Source organism: Heptranchias perlo, chromosome 4 (assembly GCF_035084215.1).
Source record: "Heptranchias perlo isolate sHepPer1 chromosome 4, sHepPer1.hap1, whole genome shotgun sequence".
NCBI classification, from domain to species: Eukaryota; Metazoa; Chordata; class Chondrichthyes; order Hexanchiformes; family Hexanchidae; genus Heptranchias; species Heptranchias perlo.
The window spans coordinates 138709684-138729212 of NC_090328.1; the positions used below are offsets into that span (position 1 = coordinate 138709684).

General features: G+C 42.8%; 1 protein-coding gene across 7 annotated transcripts in view; it reads right to left on the reverse strand.

Moving 5' to 3' along the window:
• The window catches only part of frem1a (Fras1 related extracellular matrix 1a), a 337163-nt gene extending 325253 nt beyond the window's left edge, over positions 1–11910 (reverse strand). For all 7 annotated transcript variants that reach the window (XM_067983690.1, XM_067983689.1, XM_067983688.1 and 4 more), the window contains exon 1: positions 11714–11910. The gene's annotated coding sequence lies outside the window, so the exon portion shown is untranslated. The remainder of the gene's footprint in view (positions 1–11713) is intronic.
• Positions 11911–19529: the final 7619 nt, after the last annotated feature.

Sequence of the window (19529 nt, forward strand, 5' to 3'; positions counted from 1 at the left end):
AAGCAGCCCGCTTGATTGGCACCCCATCCACCACCCTAAACATTCACTCCCTTCACCACCGGTGTACTGTGGCTGCAACGTGTACCATCCACAGGATGCACTGCAGCAACTCGCCAAGGCTTCTTCGACAGCACCTCCCAAACCCGCAACCTCTACCACCTAGAAGGACAAGGGCAGCAGGTACATGGGAACAACACCGCCTGCACGTTCCCCTCCAAGTCACACACCATCCCAACTTGGAAATATATCGCCGTTCCTTCATCGTCGCTGGGTCAAAATCCTGGAACTCCCTTCCTAACAGCACTGTGGGAGAACCGTCACCACACGGACTGCAGCGGTTCAAGAAGGCGGCTCACCACCACCTTCTCAAGGGCAATTAGGGATGGGCAATAAATGCCGGCCTCGCCAGCGACGCCCACATCCCATGAACGAATAAAAAAAAGCTGGCACTTCTCCTTACCAAATTAAAAAAAATGTTTGACAAATACTTTTATTGCAGTGGTTCACTTCAAAGCTAGAAAAAAAGCACCTAGCCTTTGAACTCTTTCAGAGCAACAGGGTTATAAATTAAAGCATGTCAACTTTAACATAGCTTATCGCATTTCGAAAAAAGAAAAAGATCTCCCACGTACTAAGCTTTTGCAATAAACCTAACTTGCTTGTCCCCAGATCAACCAACAGACTATTAGTTAGCCTGTCTGCCCGTTTGATCATTTCGCTTTTTAAAGTTTACAGGTTATACTCAAAACTACAATTTTCTTTCACACACATTTATGAAATAATTAGACAAAATGGGCTCATTAACCATATAGATGTAGGAGGTACTGAACCAATATTTTCAGTGTAGTTGTTCACATTTCCCTCTGACATAAAACGGTGATTAAGTCCTATCCAGCCAGATATGGCAGAACATTCTTTGGTTTGGGAGCAAACTGAAGAGTGGGTTTGTTAGTTTTCTGATTGCAATAGTTGAGAATGCTGGGAAGACACAAGGGAATCATCAAGCACAGACATTTCAGATTTTCAGTACACTGTTAAGCAGCTGGATTCGAACCAGTGTTCGGTTTTCTTTGGCATGTTCTATTCAAACTGAATCACAATTTAAGACAGCTGAATGCTGATTAAAATCGTTCCCCAGGATTATACTGGCCTCCGACTATTCAACTAATTTGTAAAGTGCTGGGATGTTCTCTAAAGTGACTGCTTCCATAATTCCATTCACTGGGCTGATTTTCTAGTTGCAGCAAGCTAAAGGAATTACATAGCATTGTAAATATTGGCATTTTGTTATTGAGAAACCAAGGTCTATAGCGCAAGGACCAAAGTTGAAAAGACTAGAAGAGATGATTATTTCGAAAGAACTTGTGGTGCTTACCACAACTTCAGGATATCCCAAAGTGCTTCACAGCCAATTAAGTTCTTCTGAAGTGTAGTCATTGTTGTAACGTAGATAAAAGCAGCAGTCAATTCATGCACAGCAAAGTCCCACAAACAGCAATGACATAAATGCCCAGATAATCTGTTTTTAGTGATCTTGGTTGAGGGATAAATATCGGCCAGGGCACTAGAAGAACTGCTCTGCTTTTCTTCCAATAGTGCCATGGGATCTTTTGCATCTACCTGAGGGGACAGACGGGGCCTTGGTTTAATGTCTCATTCAAGAGAACGGCACCTCAGACAGTGCAGCAATCTCTCAGTACTGCACTGAAGTGTCAACCTGGATTATGTGCTTGAGTTTCTGGAGTTGGGCTTGAACCCACAACTACCACTGAGCATGGTTGATACCTTAGTAAATCAGGAATCAGTGATTAGTGACACCAAGTTTGGGTTTTTAAAGTGTAAAGATTCTAGGAGGAAGAATGACTCAACATTAGTGCCAGCCAGATGTAGTGGAAGAGGAAAATCAGTTATTACTGATGGTGAACACTAAGTAACCAAGAATGGTCATTTCAGCAAAGGGGAATTTAGGGTTGATAGATTTGATTTTGCTTGACTAAAAGTTTAATAGCTCTGGAGAGTTCTGAAGGTTATAAGTGTGATAGATACAGCAAATCAATTTAGTGAGGTGAGGGAGAGATTTTTAACTACAGGAAACCAAAATCTAGTGATTCAAGAAGAGAAGCAGGGATGTCAGAAAGAACAAAGTACATGCACCTCCTTTGGACTAGAGATTGGAGTAGAAAGTGGAAGAGGGAATTGGAAGGAGAAGGAGTTAAAAAAGTGAAACCTGGTTTTCAATGAGAAACAATAGATGAGGGCAGGGTGATTGGAGATGGATGTGGACAGAATTGACATTCAAAGGGGTGCCATGGATGTTGCAGAAGTGATCATTAAAGAGAGAAGAGGAAGCAGGAAATGCAGCAGGTGTGGGGATGGTGCAGGAAAATGGCGTTGAGGTAGAAGATCAGCCATGATCTTGTTGAATGGCGGAGCAGGCTCGAGGGGCCGGAAGGCCTACTCCTGCTCCTATTTCTTATGTTCTTATGTTTTGGATGGGCTGTGAATCGTTAGACTGGAGTTGCAGAATTCTTCACGGCGTTGTACTACACATAGGAAGGAGAAAGAAACGACACACATACGCCATGAATGGTGCTGAAATAGGAAAGGATGAAGCGGCAAGACAGCTAAGAGTCCTAATAGACTCGATATTAAACAATTCCAACCAATGCAGAGCAGCAATGAGCAAATCCAATAGAATGTTGAAGTACATAGCTAAAACAGTAGAATACATGTTGGAAGAAATTCTGATCAAACTGTACAGTGATTTGGTCAGACTGCACCTTATATACGGTGTCCATTTCTGAGGCAGAAGGGAAACATTCAAACATTGGAGGCAGTGTAGGGCAGAGCCACGAGGCTGATCCCTAATGTCTGAATTAAGAGAAAAGTTTGGAAAATTTTGGGCTTTTCAGTCTGAAAAGGAGGTGTCTGTGTGGTGACCTTTTGGAGGTTCTTAAATGATATGGAAAGGGTAAATCTAGAATATTACTTTAACTTAAATTATGAGAGTAGGACAAGGAGACACAGGTTCAAACTATTAAAAAATAGATTTAGGACAGGCACCAGGAAATTCTTCTTCACACAAACAGTGATCAATGAGTGGAATAAATTTCGGGGTAGAGTAGTGGAAGCAAATACCCTGGGATTGTTTCAGAAACAATTGGATTCTGCTGACCATCTGGGCTGTAAAACACAGGCTTTACATTCTGACACTGACCATCCTATCTGTAAAACACAGGCTTTACATTCTGACACTGACCATCCTATCTGTAAAACACAGGCTTTACATTCTGACACTGACCATCCTATCTGTTAAACACAGGCTTTACATTCTGACACTGACCATCCTATCTGTTAAACACAGGCTTTACATTCTGACACTGACCATCCTATCTGTTAAACACAGGCTTTACATTCTGACACTGACCATCTGGGCTGTTAAACACAGGCTTTACATTCTGACACTGACCATCTGGGCTGTTAAACACAGGCTTTACATTCTGACACTGACCATCTGGGCTGTAAAACACAGGCTTTACATTCTGACACTGAACATCCTATCTGTTAAACACAGGCTTTACATTCTGACACTGACCATCCTATCTGTAAAACACAGGCTTTACATTGTGACACTGACCATCCTATCTGTAAAACACAGGCTTTACATTCTGACACTGACCATCCTATCTGTAAAACACAGGCTTTACATTCTGACACTGACCATCCTATCTGTAAAACACAGGCTTTACATTCTGACACTGACCATCCTATCTGTAAAACACAGGCTTTACATTCTGACACTGACCATCTGGGCTGTAAAACACAGGCTTTACATTCTGACACTGACCATCCTATCTGTAAAACACAGACTTTACATTCTGACACTGACCATCTGGGCTGTAAAACACAGGCTTTACATTCTGACACTGACCATCCTATCTGTAAAACACAGACTTTACATTCTGACACTGACCATCTGGGCTGTAAAACACAGGCTTTACATTCTGACACTGACCATCCTATCTGTAAAACACAGGCTTTACATTGTGACACTGACCATCTGGGCTGTTAAACACAGGCTTTACATTCTGACACTGACCATCCTATCTGTAAAACACAGGCTTTACATTGTGACACTGACTATCCTATCTGTAAAACACAGGCTTTACATTCTGACACTGACCATCCTATCTGTAAAACACAGGCTTTACATTGTGACACTGACTATCCTATCTGTAAAACACAGGCTTTACATTGTGACACTGACCATCCTATCTGTAAAACACAGGCTTTACATTCTGACACTGACCATCCTATCTGTAAAACACAGGCTTTACATTGTGACACTGACTATCCTATCTGTAAAACACAGGCTTTACATTCTGACACTGACCATCCTATCTGTAAAACACAGGCTTTACATTGTGACACTGACTATCCTATCTGTAAAACACAGGCTTTACATTCTGACACTGACCATGCTATTTGTAAAACACAGGCTTTACATTCTGACACTGACCATCCTATCTGTAGAACACAGGCTTTACATTCTGACACTGACCATCTGGGCTGTAAAACACAGGCTTTACATTCTGACACTGACCATCCTATCTGTAGAACACAGGCTTTACATTCTGACACTGACCATCTGGGCTGTAAAACACAGGCTTTACATTCTGACACTGACCATCCTATCTGTAGAACACAGGCTTTACATTCTGACACTGACCATCTGGGCTGTAAAACACAGGCTTTACATTCTGACACTGACCATCCTATCTGTAAAACACAGGCTTTACATTCTGACACTGACCATCCTATCTGTAAAACACAGGCTTTACATTGTGACACTGACCATCCTATCTGTAAAACACAGGCTTTACATTCTGACACTGACCATCTGGGCTGTAAAACACAGGCTTTACATTCTGACACTGACCATCCTATTTGTAAAACACAGGCTTTACTTTCTGACACTGACCATCTGGGCTGTTAAACACAGGCTTTACATTGTGACACTGACCATCCTATCTGTAGAACACAGGCTTTACATTCTGACACTGACCATCCTATCTGTAAAACACAGGCTTTACATTGTGACACTGACCATCTGGGCTGTAAAACACAGGCTTTACATTCTGACACTGACCATCTGGGCTTTTAAACACAGGCTTTACATTCTGACACTGACCATCCTATCTGTAAAACACAGGCTTTACATTCTGACACTGACCATCCTATCTGTAAAACACAGGCTTTACATTCTGACACTGACCATCCTATCTGTAAAACACAGGCTTTACATTCTGACACTGACCATCCTATCTGTAAAACACAGGCTTTACATTTGGATGCTGATCATCCAGTCTAAAATACTGGCAATCCAGTCTAAAACACAAGCTTTACATTCTGATGCTGACAATGGGGCAAAGGACTGCACAACGGGGTACAGTCAAATGTAGAAATGCAGTAGTCATAGGGGATTCAATAGTCAGGGGGACAGAGAGTCATTTCTGTGACCGTCAACGTGAGTCCCACATGGTGTGTTGCCTCCCTGGTGCCAGGATAAAGGACATCATGGAAAGGGTGCAGAACATTCCTCAGGGGGAAGGGGAACAGTCAAAGTCATAGTCCATGTGGGTACCAACGACATAGGAAATGTCCTTATAGTCCTATAACCTGGTGTTGTAAGATTCCTTACAAGAATCTATTTGGTTAGAGTTAAGAAACAATAGAGGTGCCATTAAACTACTGGGTTTATTCTATAGGCCACCAATTAGTTGAAAGGCTCTAGAGGAACAAATTTGCAGGGAAATTACAGAGAGGTGCAAGAACTACAGAGTAATGATAATAGGGGATTTCAACTATCCTAATATAAACTGAGATAGTAATAATGTAAAGGGCAAAGAGGGGGAGGAATTTCTGAAGTATGTTCAGAGAACTTTCTTGATCAGTATGTTTCCGGCTCAACGAGGAAGGAAGCATTGCTGGATCTGGTTCTGGGGAATGATGTGCAGCAAATGTCAGTGGGGGAACATTTAGGCAACAGTGATCGTAGTATCATAAGGTTTAGATTAGTTATGGAAAAGGACAAGGAGCAATCTAGATTAAAAATACTTAATTGAAGGAGGGCCAATTTCAGTGGGTTGTGAACGGATCTGGCCCGGGTAAATTGGAATCCAAGATTGGCAGGCAAAACTGTAATCGAACAATGGGCGGCCTTTAAAGAGGAAATGGTTCAAGTACAGTCTAGGTTGCCCTTCCATTCCCACAAGGGGGATTGGTAGGGCAACCAGAGCCAGAGCTCCCTGGATGACACAAGAGATAGAGAATAACATGAAGCAGAGAAGGGGGGTTATGACAGATGTCAGCTCGTTAATACAAGTGAGCATATAGAAAATAGAGGAGAAGTGAAAAAGTGAAATAAGAGGGGCAAAGAGAGAGTATGAGAATAGACTGGCAGTTAACATAAAAGGGAATCCAAAAGTCTTCTATAGGCGTATAAATAGTAAAGGGTTAGTAAGAGGGATGGGACCGATTTAGGACCAAAAAGGAGATCTAAGCATGGAGGGAGAGGGCATGGCTGAGGTACTAAATGAGTACTTTGCATCTGTCTTTATCAAAGAAGAAGATGCTGCCAAAGTCACAGTTAAAGGGGAGGTAGTTGAGATATTGGATGGACTAAAAATTGATAAAGCATACGTACTAGAAAGGCTGGCTGTACTTAAAGTAGATAAGTCACCCGGTCCAGATGGGATGCATCCTAGGTTGCTGAGGGAAGCAAGGGCAGAAGTTGCGGAGGTACTGGCCATAATCTTCCAATCATCCTTAGATACTGGGGTGGTGGGGGGAGTGGTGCCAGAGGGCTGGAGAATTGCATGTGTTACACCCTTTTTCAAAAAAGGGTGTAAGGATAAACCCGGCAACCACAGGCCTGTCAGTTTAATCTCAGTGCTGGGGAAGCTTTTAGAAACGATAATCCAGGATAAAATTAATAGTAATTTAGACAAGTATGGATTAATAAAGCACAGATCTGTTAAAGGCAAATCCTGTTTAACTAACTTGATTGAGTTTTTTGATGAGGTAACAGAGAGGGTTGATGAGGGCAATGCGGTTAATGTTGTGTATATGGACTTTCAAAAGGCGTTTGATAAAATGCTACATAATAGGCTTGTCAGCAAAGTTGAAGCCTATGGAATAAAAGGGGCAGTGGCAGTGGCAGCATGGATACAAAATTGGCTAAGGGACAGGAAACAGAGAGTAGTGGTGAATGGTTGCTTTTCGGACAATTGGAAGCATATTTATACCTATATATACCATTCATAGTATCATAGTAGATACAGCACAGGAGAAGGCCATTCAGCCCATCATGCCTGTGCCGGCTCTTTGAATGAGCTATCCAATTAGTCCCATTCCCATGCTCTTTCTCCATTGCCCTGTAAATTTATTCCCTTCACGTATTTATTTAATTCCCTTTTGAAAATTACTATTGAATCTGCTTCCACCTCCCTTTCAGGAAGTGCATTCCAGATCATAACAACTCACTGCGTAAAAAAATATTTCCTCATGTCACCTCTGGCGCTTTTGCCGATCATCTTAAATCTGTATCCTCTGGTTACCAAACCTTCTACTACTGTAAACAGTTTTTTCTTATTCATTCAATCAAAACCATTCATGATCTTGAATACTTCTATCAAATCATAGAATCATAGAAAGTTATGGCACAGGAGGCCATTAGCCCCATCGTGCCCGTGCCGGCCAAAAAGGAACTATTCAGCTTAATCCCACTTTCCAGTACTTGGGCCGTAGCCTGTAGGTTACGGCACTTCAAGTGCGCATCCAAGTACTTTTTAAAGGAGTCGAGGATTTCTGCCTCTACCACCCTTTCAGGCAGTGAGTTCCAGACCCCCACCACCCTCTGGGTGAAAAATATTCTCCTTAATCTTCTCTGTTCTAAGGAGAACAACCCCAGCTTCTCCAGTCTCTCCACATAACTGAAGTCCCTCATCCCTGGTACCATTCTAGCAAATCTCTTCTGCACCCTCTCTCAGGCCTTCACAATCTTCCTAAAGTGTGGTGCCTAGAACTGAACACAATTCTTAAGTGTTTCTCATAAGGAGTGGTTCTGCACTCCCATGCTTCAAAGTGCATGAAGGGATTATGCTTGGAAAAATGGGCCACCATGTTGTAGTCATATCTCAACCCCTGCTCCCTATGAGCAAGGTTCCCTGCTGGAAGTGCAGGATCACAAAATCACTCCTTTAGAATCTGTCTTTGGGAGACTTACAAATTCTATATTATATGAAGGGCATTTTATACCGTTCCTCTATTACAGGCAGTTATAGGCAATGTATGTTTTTGCAGAGTTTATGGTATCTTACAGAAAGAGTCTCATATGGATTCTGTACAAGAGAGCCATAAAATTATTTTTCAGAGGAAGTGTTACAGTCAGGGGACTAATGTTGGACATACTGCATAACTGAGAAGTGCACTTTAACTCTAATTTTAACCCAGAAGTGCAGCTTATTTTTAAAAAAGGCTGTTTCTATAAACAGTTTCTAAATGACTTCTGTATAAAGTAATGCACTTTTAAGCAGTCTGGACTGGCCAAACAGACAGCACTTACTTACTTACAGCAGTTTAATAGAAGGTTTCTGATTCTCTTTACAAGCCAGTGCAGCTGTGACAGAAAAATAATGAGCACTTACTTCATCCGAACTTGAACACAGGTAATCACTGTGTATTGTAAGAACATAAGAGACAGCTCAGAAATAAGATCGAAAACAGTGCAAATTCCACACTAAAGATGCACTGCCTTCTTGAAAAAAATATTTAACAAGTTGATTTTGTTTTATTTTTTATTTAGAGAGGGAGAAGAAATTTGCTTTACTTTTGTTGCAATCACCTCGTGTGCAAGTGACAACTATGGGTTTGATGAAAAGTACAAAACTCTTTCCCATGAACGCTGTGCCCTTTTAAAAGAGAATGCCGATCTTTTGCTCACCCTACCCTTGTAAACTTTGAAGCCGTGAAACTCATGTTGTGGAAGGTTTCATGTTCTGCGTTTAAGAGTTTTTAAATGTGCACAGAAATTATACAATATTGCACATCCTGGATGTAATAAAGGTTCCTGGAAAAACATTTAAATATCGGAAAATATGCAAAATTAGTCCAGACTCTCCTCTTTAGCTGGCAATCCCCTGGTACATCTTTGAAATTCAGAACTATCAAAAATGCTATTTCTATTTTAAAACATGACAGGATGGAAACTCGCCTGGGGCGGTAGCGCAGAATGGGTGGAATCGCATTGGACGCCCGTTATACGTCCCACCCGACATTCAGTTCCACTGACAATAGAACTTAACATCGGGCGGGACATATAAGAGGCGGTCAACGCGATACCGCCCGTTCTGCGCTACCGCCCCAGGCGAATTTCCACCCCGACAGCTTTTCTGTAGCCTTCCTGGTACTTTCCCTTCTCAAATTTAAAAGCTGCTTCTGAGTCAGAAATGGACTGCAGCCAACTGTGGGAGTGCTGCTGTCAAATTGCTTTTCATTAATTTAAAATGTCAAGTTTGAAGTGAACTTCAAATGAACTTATTATATAAAAGACTGAGATAAACAAGAAAGAATGCTATTTAGAAGTGAAACAGCTAGATTGTGAGATTATCAATGGATCTATGGAATGTTCATCCCATTTTATTTTAAATTATCATGGTTCTACCATAATAATATTTATGAAACATGTAAACATTTTATGAGCGGGTAGATTTAGGTAATAAATTAGCAACCTCTCATTTTAAATGGGTAGCAGCTCCAGCTGTTGGATTTATATGCATTATTTGTCAGAATTCATCCAACAGCCATTATGCATTCCAGATGATGTGAGATGGGACAGTGAATGCTGAATAATTATGGATGGCTGTAATTTCTGCATCCTATTCAACAAATTGGCATTGTCTTCTCCAATTTAAGATGATGGAAGCAACTCCCACACACTAAAAACTGCATGCTGTCAAATTGTGAAAGCATCAGTGAATGCATCTCACCTTTGCACGGGTGATTGCCATGTCTCCATGCTAGCCTTTTTCCCCTGTTCCCACTTGGTCTGCCATAGCTCCTGATACTGCACATGTAGGCTTTCAACAAGAAGGAGAAATTAGGACAGGTGACCAAAAGCTTGGTCAGAGTTTTAAGAAATCTTACAACACCAGGTTATAGTCCAACAATTTTATTTTAAAATCACAAGCTTTCGGAGATTATCCCCTTCGTCAGGTGACATTCACCTGATTCAGGTGATAATCTCCGAAAGCTTGTGATTTTAAAATAAAATTGTTGGACTATAACCTGGTGTTGTAAGATTCCTTACATTTGTCCACCCCAATCCATCACCGGCATCTCCACAGCAGAGTTTTAAGAAGCATCTTAAAGGTGGAGAGCGAGGTAGGCAGGCGGAGAGGTTTGGGAAGGGAATTTCAGAGCTTAGGGCCTAGACAGCTGAATGGACGGCCATCAATGGTGGAGCGATGAAAATCAGGGATGCACAGAAGCCAGAATTGGAGGAATGCAGAATTCTTGGAAGGTTGCAGGGCTGGAAGCGGTGACAGAGATTGGGAGGGGGGTGGCCATGAATGGATTTGAACACAAGGATGAGAACTTTAAATTCCTGGTGTTGCTGGACCAGGAGCCAATGTAGGACAGCAAGCAGAGGGGTGATGGGTGAACAGGACTTGAAGCGAGTTAGGATGTTGGACTGGAAACATAACTCAGTTACTATAACCTACCTCCGTGACACTAAGAAAATTCGCACTACACAAGCAGCAAATCACGCTACATGTATTACATGGTGAAATTAATGGGATGTCATGCCATGACTAATCAGTTACACTAATCAATCTATTTACAGCAAATTACAAGAATGATCATTTTATGAGAAGGGAGAGCCATATCAAAATTTAAGGCACTGAAGTGAACAAACACATTGGGTTTGCCCCTATTGGTAGTCTGTGTGCTGCAGACATACTGGCAGCAGCACACATACAACCAATTCTCACTTTAACCAAAATGAGTGAATCTTTATGTAAATTGTCTGGTACACTTTTCAGTTGAGTTGTACTTTACAGTTGTGAATAATTCTCTCATAGGCATTTTGCTCTGAACCACTTCTGCCTGCCACATTTCTCAGTACTGTGCACCACAGCTGCTGCTTTCAAAATTGTAAGTCCATCATGATTTCTGCAACAGTGTTTTTACCCAATTTATAAGCTGTAATTATTTAAACTGAACATGATCGACAGACAGACAGATAGACAGACAAAAGAATGATTTAGTCCTCCAGGAGCAAAGGGAAACAAATTAATTTCGGTGGTAGATTATATGCTTTGAAAATGCTGGTGGTAAACTTTATCTATAGTCGTACATAACTGCGTAATACCTTACATGTTGTAGATTCTTCCTTTCAGCGTTCACAGGAGATTGGATCCAATAGCAAAACAATATTAATAGCAGACAAGATACTGCTACAGTTCAAATATTTTCAAGCAACTCGATTGTTTAGTACTGTCAGCAGTAACACAGATCTGAAGACACTTGAATGCAGATGTCTCATATTTCATGTTGTAGCAGACATTTACTGTTAAATAATTGAAGGACCACCCAAAGGGTCAGAACACAGTGGAAAAAGAGCATCACAGCCAAATACAAAAGACGATACCTGCATGCAGATCAGAGGAGTCGACATCAAAAGTTATCTGCTACCAGCCCTCGCTGTGGTATGTTCAGTAGACTTGTGAATGGATCTTTTACCTGAACGTTTGAGAACTCCCACTGGGAGAAATGACTAGCCCCAGGGAATTCACAGGGACCGGATACCAAAGTTTAAAAGGATAAGTTGCCAAAAGCCACTATTAAAATGTGGTTTAAGAAACAGTATTAGTCAAAGCACAGTAGAAATTCTAGTTTTTCGGGTCAGTTTTGCTTTCTGCTTCCTTTGTGCTCACATCCAGACATTTAACCTCTTGCTTATTCTCTATCTTTTGTGTGACTATTTACTTGAGGTATTCCAGCATGCAGGCTGGAGGGAGACAAGGCTCTGAGTTCTCATGATAACTGCATTCTGAAGATGTTTTCACATGTTTGCAGCTTGTACCAGGCCTGTTTTTTTGGCAATCATCTTTCATTTTTTCCCAGTCCTTGCCTCTTTCAGTTCATTTGGCTGACTTAGTGTGGCCTGGGGTTCTTCAGTCTTTTAATTGCTTTTTCATTATCAGTGTGTGCTCCTTCTTCAGAAGTATTGCTAAAGTCAAGCCAAATTAAAACTAACTAAAAGGGCCTTTATTCATGTAGACAGACAAGAGTTGCATATCCATATAAGGCAAGGTGGCATCTCACTGTTTCTCAGCAAAAACAAAACAAGTCAAAGTGGTTTCCATGAAGTATTTTGAGTGTCACTGTGTCTATTTGTATTCTCAGCTATTGTACACTGTAGTAATTCTAAATGCCATGCACAGTGGGACATTTTACAGAGTACTATAATTTCCAGATGAAATGCAAGAATGACCATCTCTGCATAACCTCATACAACAGATGGTTACTAAAACTGACATAAATATAAACTGGGATAAATCAGCTGTGAAGAACTTCAATGAAGGTTCAGTGATTGAAGCATACTGTCTGGTATCATACTGAGACATACACACTAAGGAGGTCCCACATTCAATACCTGGTCTATTCTGAATTAACCAGTCTCAACTGGTGTGTCAATAGGAACTGCTACAATTGGCTTCAGCTTCCCTGGGCAAAGAAGGAGGAAAATATCGGCTATGTTTTCTGTTCCAGATCACCAACTGGGGACTCCTAAAATGCATGTATGAACATTGGGTAAAGACAACAATGGGCTCAATTCTGATGGCCCATGATCAAATGGCCTGTCGCTGTTTAGACTGATAGATGAACTGGAAAAATACTGGGGGAACACTGCCACCAAGGGATAATGGGGTCAATTTTACAATTTAGCTTCATATACAAAGCTTCACATAGCAAAAGCACATATTAGGAATTTATGTGGACCCTGAATCAGGTGTGCTGATCACCATACATGAATTCCTGTTCCATGAAGCTTCTTACCAGGAGTGTAAATTTGCAAAATTTACCTCCATATTCCAAAATGTGTTAATGCCTCAAGGGCAGAAGAAAGAAACAACTTGCATTTATATAGCACTTTTGATTACCTCAGGGCATCCCAAAGCATTTGGCAGCTAAAAAAGAGCTACCAATCAAACATATGTACAAACAAAATCCACAAAATGCTTGTATTTGAATTGAAAGGCTTAGCATCACCCTCAGACACCTGGTCAGGCACTCTGAGCAGAGTTTTCGATTTCAGTGCTGGGCATCCCTGCCTGTGCCAGCTCTTTGATAGAGCTATCCAATTAGTCCCATTCCCCTGCTCTTAACATAGCCCTGTAAATTTCTTCCCTTCAACTTTTTGTCCAATTCCCTTTTGAAAGTTACCATTGAATCTGCTTCCACCACCTTTTCAGTCAGTGCATTCCAGATCACTGCAACTCGCTGTGTAAAAAAATGTTTCCTCATATTGCTTCTGGCTCTTTTGCCGATCACCTTAAATCTGTGTCCTCTGGTTCATGATTTTCAACACATCAAAACAAATCGATCAAATCTCCCCTTAACCTTCTCTGTTCTAAGGAGAACAATCCCAGCTTCTCTAGTCTTTCCACATAACTTTATTTTTATTCGTTCATGGGATGTGGGTGTCGCTGGCAAGGCCAGCATTTATTGCCCATCCCTAATTGCCCTTGAGAAGGTGGTGGTGAGCCGCCTTCTTGAACCGCTGCAGTCCGTGTGGTGAAGGTTCTCCCACAGTGCTGTTAGGAAGGGAGTTCCAGGATTTTGACCCAGCGACGATGAAGGAACGGCGATATATTTCCAAGTCGGGATGGTGTGTGACTTGGAGGGGAATGTGCAGGTGGTGTTGTTCCCATGTGCCTGCTGCTCTTGTCCTTCTAGGTGGTAGAGGTTTGGGTTTGGGAGGTGCTGTCGAAGAAGCCTTGGTAAGTTGCTGCAGTGCATCCTGTGGATGGTACACACTGCAGCCACTGAAAGGTGGTGAAGGGAGTGAATGTTTAGGGTGGTGGATGGGGTGCCAATCAAGCGGGCTGCTTTGTCCTGGATGGTGTCGAGCTTCTTGAGTGTTGTTGGAGCTGCACTCATCCAGGCAACTGGAGAGTATTCCATCACACTCCTGACTTGTGCCTTGTAGATGCTGGAAAGGCTTTGGGGAGTCAGGAGGTGAGTCACTCACCGCAGAATACCCAGCCTCTTGTAGCCACAGTATTTATATGGCTGGTCCAGTTAAGTTTCTGATCAATGGTGACCCCCAGGATGTTGATGGTGGAGGATTCGGCGATGGTAATGCCATTGCATGTCAAGGGGAGGTGGTTAGTCTCTCTCTTGTTGGAGATGGTCATTGCCTGGCACTTGTCTGGTGCGAATGTTACTTGCCACTTATGAGCCCAAGCCTGGATGTTGTCCAGGTCTTGCTGCACGTGGGCTCGGACTGCTTCATTATTTGAGGGGTTGAGGGAACTGAAGTCCCTCATCCGGGGACCATTCTAGTAATATTACAGAAAAAAAATACTTCTGTCACATTTAGTCTTGGTCCATCTGAAGTCGAAGTCTAACAGTCCATGTCTGTGCTTTTAAAAAAAATAATGCATAATGCAGGCTCTAAAGAACAAACCAGAAATACGATTATTTTTTTCAGAATTATAACTGTAATGATGTTGAAAATATATAGAAGAACCCTTCTTTCCAAATGTTTCCTCATTCATTGAGCTTTACAGAACAGAAACAGGCCAACAAATCTGCTTTTTTGTCCATTTGACCCACCTGCTTTAATCCTGCTCTCCTATTTGCTCCCTCTAACCCTTAATATTTCTCTTTTCAGGCCACTCTATAATTTCCTTGGACTCTGATTCAACAGAGAACTCCACATTAATTTCCTACTCATCCTTCCAAACTGCACAATAAACTTGTTGGTGCCCTTATTCCGTCAGTGATGGCTCAGTGGTAGCACTCTGTGAGTTCAAGTCCCACTCCAGGGGCTTGAGCACAAAATCTATGTTGACATTCTAGTGCAGTACTGAAGAGAGTGCTGCACTGTCAGAGGTGCTGTCTCTCAGATGAGATGTTAAACCAAAACCTTGTCTGCACTCTCAGGTAGACATAAAAGATCCCATGGTTCCAATTCAAACAAGAGCAGGGGAGTTCTCCCCGGTGTCCAGGCCAATATTTACCCCTCAACCAAAATCACTAAATAAACGGATTATCTGGTCATCATCACATTGCTGTTTGTGGGACCTTCTGTGTGAAAATTGGCTGCTGCATTTCCTACAACAGTGACTACACTTCAAAAGTACCTATAAAGCGCTTTGCAATGCCGAGGTCATGAAAAGTGTTGTATAAATGCAAGTCTTTCTTTCTTTTACTACCACTCAATGCTGAGCGACGTTTCCCAGTTGCTACAGGATAAGATGTGCTCTGACAACTCAACAGGTCGAGTAACATTAAAAATTATAATCATACAGCACAGGAGGCCATTTGGTACATCTTGTCTGTGCCAGCTCTCTGAAAGAGCTATCCAATTAGTCCCACTCCCCTGCCCTTTCTCCATAGCCCTGCAAATTTTTCCTTTTCAAGTATATATCCAAAACTCTTTTTAAAGTTGCTTCCACCATCCTTTCAAACAGTGTATTCCAGATCATAACAAGTCGCTGACTAAAAAGATTTCTCCTCATCTCCCCTCTGGCTTTTTTGCCAATTATCTTAAATCTGTGTCCTTTAGCTACCGACCCTCTTGCCAGTGGAAACAGTTTCTCCCTATCTACTCTATCAAAACCCCTCATAATTTTGAAAACTTCTGTTAAATCTGCCCTTGACCTTCTCTGCTCTAAGGAGAACAATCCCAGCTTCTCTAGTCCCTTCGCATAACTGAAGTCCCTCATTCCTAGTATCATTCTAGTATGCAGACTCTGCACCCTCTTCAAGGCCTTAACATCCTTCCTAAAGTGTGTGCCCACAATTGGACACAATACTCTAGCTGAGACCTAAGAAATAAAGGTTTACCATAACTTTGTACTTATGCAGAGACGGAAGGCTGTGGGGGAGGCTGAAAATGGCCGAAGAACCCGGCACGGCCAGGGACGCGGAGGTCCTGCTGAACTTAACGGCAGGACCTCACTAGCATTTTTTTGATCCATTGCCCATTCGGCAGCTGGCCAAATTGACAGCCGGGAGGGAAAACCAGCAGCAGCAGGCCGCAGCTGCTAGGGACCCTAGGGGACGGTCCCCAGCAATTGGTGGGGGGGGAGGGAGGGAAGAGGAGGGGGAAGGTCGGCCATCACGGCTTGAGGGGGGTGAAAGTTGGCCATCGCAGCTTGGCAGGGGGAGCGGAACGAGGGAGTGATCAGCCATCGCTGCTTGGGGGGACAGATTGGACATCGGGGCTGGAAGGAGAGAGAGAGAGGCCATCAGGGCTGGCAGGAGAGAGAGAGGCCATCGGGGCTGGCAGGAGAGAGAGAGGCCATCGGGGCTGGCAGGAGAGAGAGAGGCCATCGGGGCTGGCAGGAGAGAGAGAGGCCATCGGGGCTGGCAGGAGAGAGAGAGGCCATCGGGGCTGGCAGGAGAGAGAGAGGCCATCGGGGCTGGCAGGAGAGAGAGAGGCCATCGGGGCTGGCAGGAGAGAGAGAGGCCATCGGGGCTGGCAGGAGAGAGAGAGGCCATCGGGGCTGGCAGGAGAGAGAGAGGCCATCGGGGCTGGCAGGAGAGAGAGAGGCCATCGGGGCTGGCAGGAGAGAGAGAGGCCATCGGGGCTGGCAGGAGAGAGAGAGGCCATCGGGGATGGAGGGGGGGGTGGGGTGGGGGAGGTCAGTGATCGTGGCAGGGGGTAGAGAAAGGTCGCAATCATCCAGGGGTGGGGGGGTGGGGGGGTGGGGGGGTGGGGGGGTGGGGGGGGGGGGGGGAGGCCGAAGACTTCCTTGAGGGGCCAGTGAGAGCATTCCTGCCCCTCCTCGCCCACAAGGTGCGCTGGGACAGGTATTTATCTTGTGGAGCCAGTAGCTCCCGCCTCCCTTTCATTGCCGGGTGGGAGCCCGAATTAAATATGTTAATGAAGTGTCCCACCTCTCCACAGCAGGATACTCGGGCACCACGATATCCTCTGCCGTAAAAAAAAAGCGCATGCGTGTGCGTCGTGGGGGTGTTAATATCTATTTATCAACCCAAGGATCCCCTATGCTTTTTTTAAAAAAGTGTCTCTGTTTTGCTTTGTTCGAGCACTGAAGGTCAGTTTGAAAGTGCTGCGTTACATTTGGAGCAGTATTTCTTATGGTTACAGTTCACTGAAAACATTTGACTTGCGCACAAAAAGAAGCACTAGCCAGAATCTTACCTTTTCCTTTTCAACTATTTAGAGAGTCTCACTTAAATGAACTAGAATGTCATTGAAATGATGAGACAGAGAAGAGGGAAAATTAGGATTTAAATATTGCAAATAGTCACCCACATGTTAAACCTGGGTGAGGGGAGGGAGTTCATGAATTTATTCAGATTTGCAGTATGTATCTATAATTATACAATTCATCAGAGTTCAGATTTCATTGCCGCAGTATCAAGAGACTAATATCACAATTAATCTAAACCTCTTTGGGATCAATTAAAGGGTTTGTCACTGAAGTGGTCTGAGGACCACGAAGCCTGGCTGCCAGTACATGCCTTATGATGAAGCCTTATTTGGTAAAATTCCATCAGCTGGAACAAGTTAATGATAATTAACTAGGGATGATCAGAAAATGCAAGACTCACCTTTATGCACCTTTTGTTATCTTGACCAGCTTTAAGTGATTCAGAGATTATACCGGATACAGAAACTGTCCAATTTTGTTTCCTTTCTGATTTGAGTTTTGAAAGTGTAAGCACTCTGATGAAGCCAGCAGTGTCCATTCAGAGGCAAGGTTATTATTCTCATAGTTTCCTTCCAGTCAGGTCCTACAAGACAGACATTTTTGTGATGGCTTATTTGAACAAAAACAGAATGACCAAGATCTGATTGGCTGGTAACCTCACAGCTCAGTCCATTCTGAAAGCTAAACAATTCCACCCACAGCTCTCTGCATTCCTGACAAAGAAAGTCATGCCAGATGCAATCTGGTCAAAGATATCTTCCAACCCACGAAAATTCAAAGTCCCTGCAAGTTTCTTCACTCCAGGCATGATGGATTCCTTTGCCTATTTGGGGACTGCATATTTCTCTGTAGGCCATGATCCCCTCAGGTAGAAGAAAGCACAAAGAGCAGGACATGAGGGTCTCCAGGAATGTTTTGTTTACACAATGGTTGGATAAAGTACTTAAAATAACTTCCTGTCATCTTTAACCCCATCCTTGAGATTGTCCAGTGGTGAAATCCAAATTTATTCTTATGCAGGTGAATCACTTACATTCAGGAAAATGCCACTGGTTTCTGATAATGCTTTGCGCATTTTAAATGCGTAAGTGCAAATAAGAAATTTAGAAGTAAATAGAGCCACAATGCACGAACTAATACCACAATGGAATGAGGTTTTTCAAATGCAGAGTAGCATCGCCATCGGCATCGCCACATCATAAAATAGGTGGAGAGCGATTTAGCAACCACTTAGAGCAGCCAAAACTGTTAATGTTATCCAACACGGTGACAGCCTGAAACTTTTTATCTCTCAATTTTCTTCCTTTGGAACCCTTGTCTCTTGAAAGCAGTGATTCATTCTGAGGCACGGTTTCATTGGCACTGGCAGCCTTATGTAAGTGCCCATTCTTCATGTGTGAATCAAAGTTAGTGTCGGCAGGCTACTTGACTATGGGAGGCAGCACAGCTGACAACGTCCCATTTTCATCTGATGTCCACACAAATGGTACTTTCCAGAAAGAGTAATTAGACAGTACCCAGGAGAGGAGCCCTTACATAGAATTACACAGCACAGAAACAGGCCATTCGAACCAACAGATCTATGCCTATGTTTATGCTTCACACTAGCCTCCTCTCACCTTACTTCTTCTCAGTCTATTAACATATCCTTCTATTCCTTTCTCCCGCATGTACTTTTCTAGCTTCCCCTTAAATGCATCTATGCTAATCGCCTCAACTACTCCCATGTGGTAGCAAGTACCACAATCTCACCACTGTCTGAGTAAGCCCTGGCTGATTCTTTTCTCTCTTAGTCCAACTCAATTGCAGTCCCAACTGGGAACAGCTAACTCAGCACAGACTACAGGAATCAAAGAGGTGACCGTTTTCTGTGTTGGACAATATTTTATGTTTCTTTCAAAAAAAATGCTTTTATTTTAGTTTAAAAACAAGAGTGTCACATATGTTTCTCAAGATGTTACATTTTCTGAGTGTTGATTTTTAAGGGTAACATTAATATAGAAATGTTATCAAAATAGTATTTCTTTTGTAAGAAATCAACATGTTCTC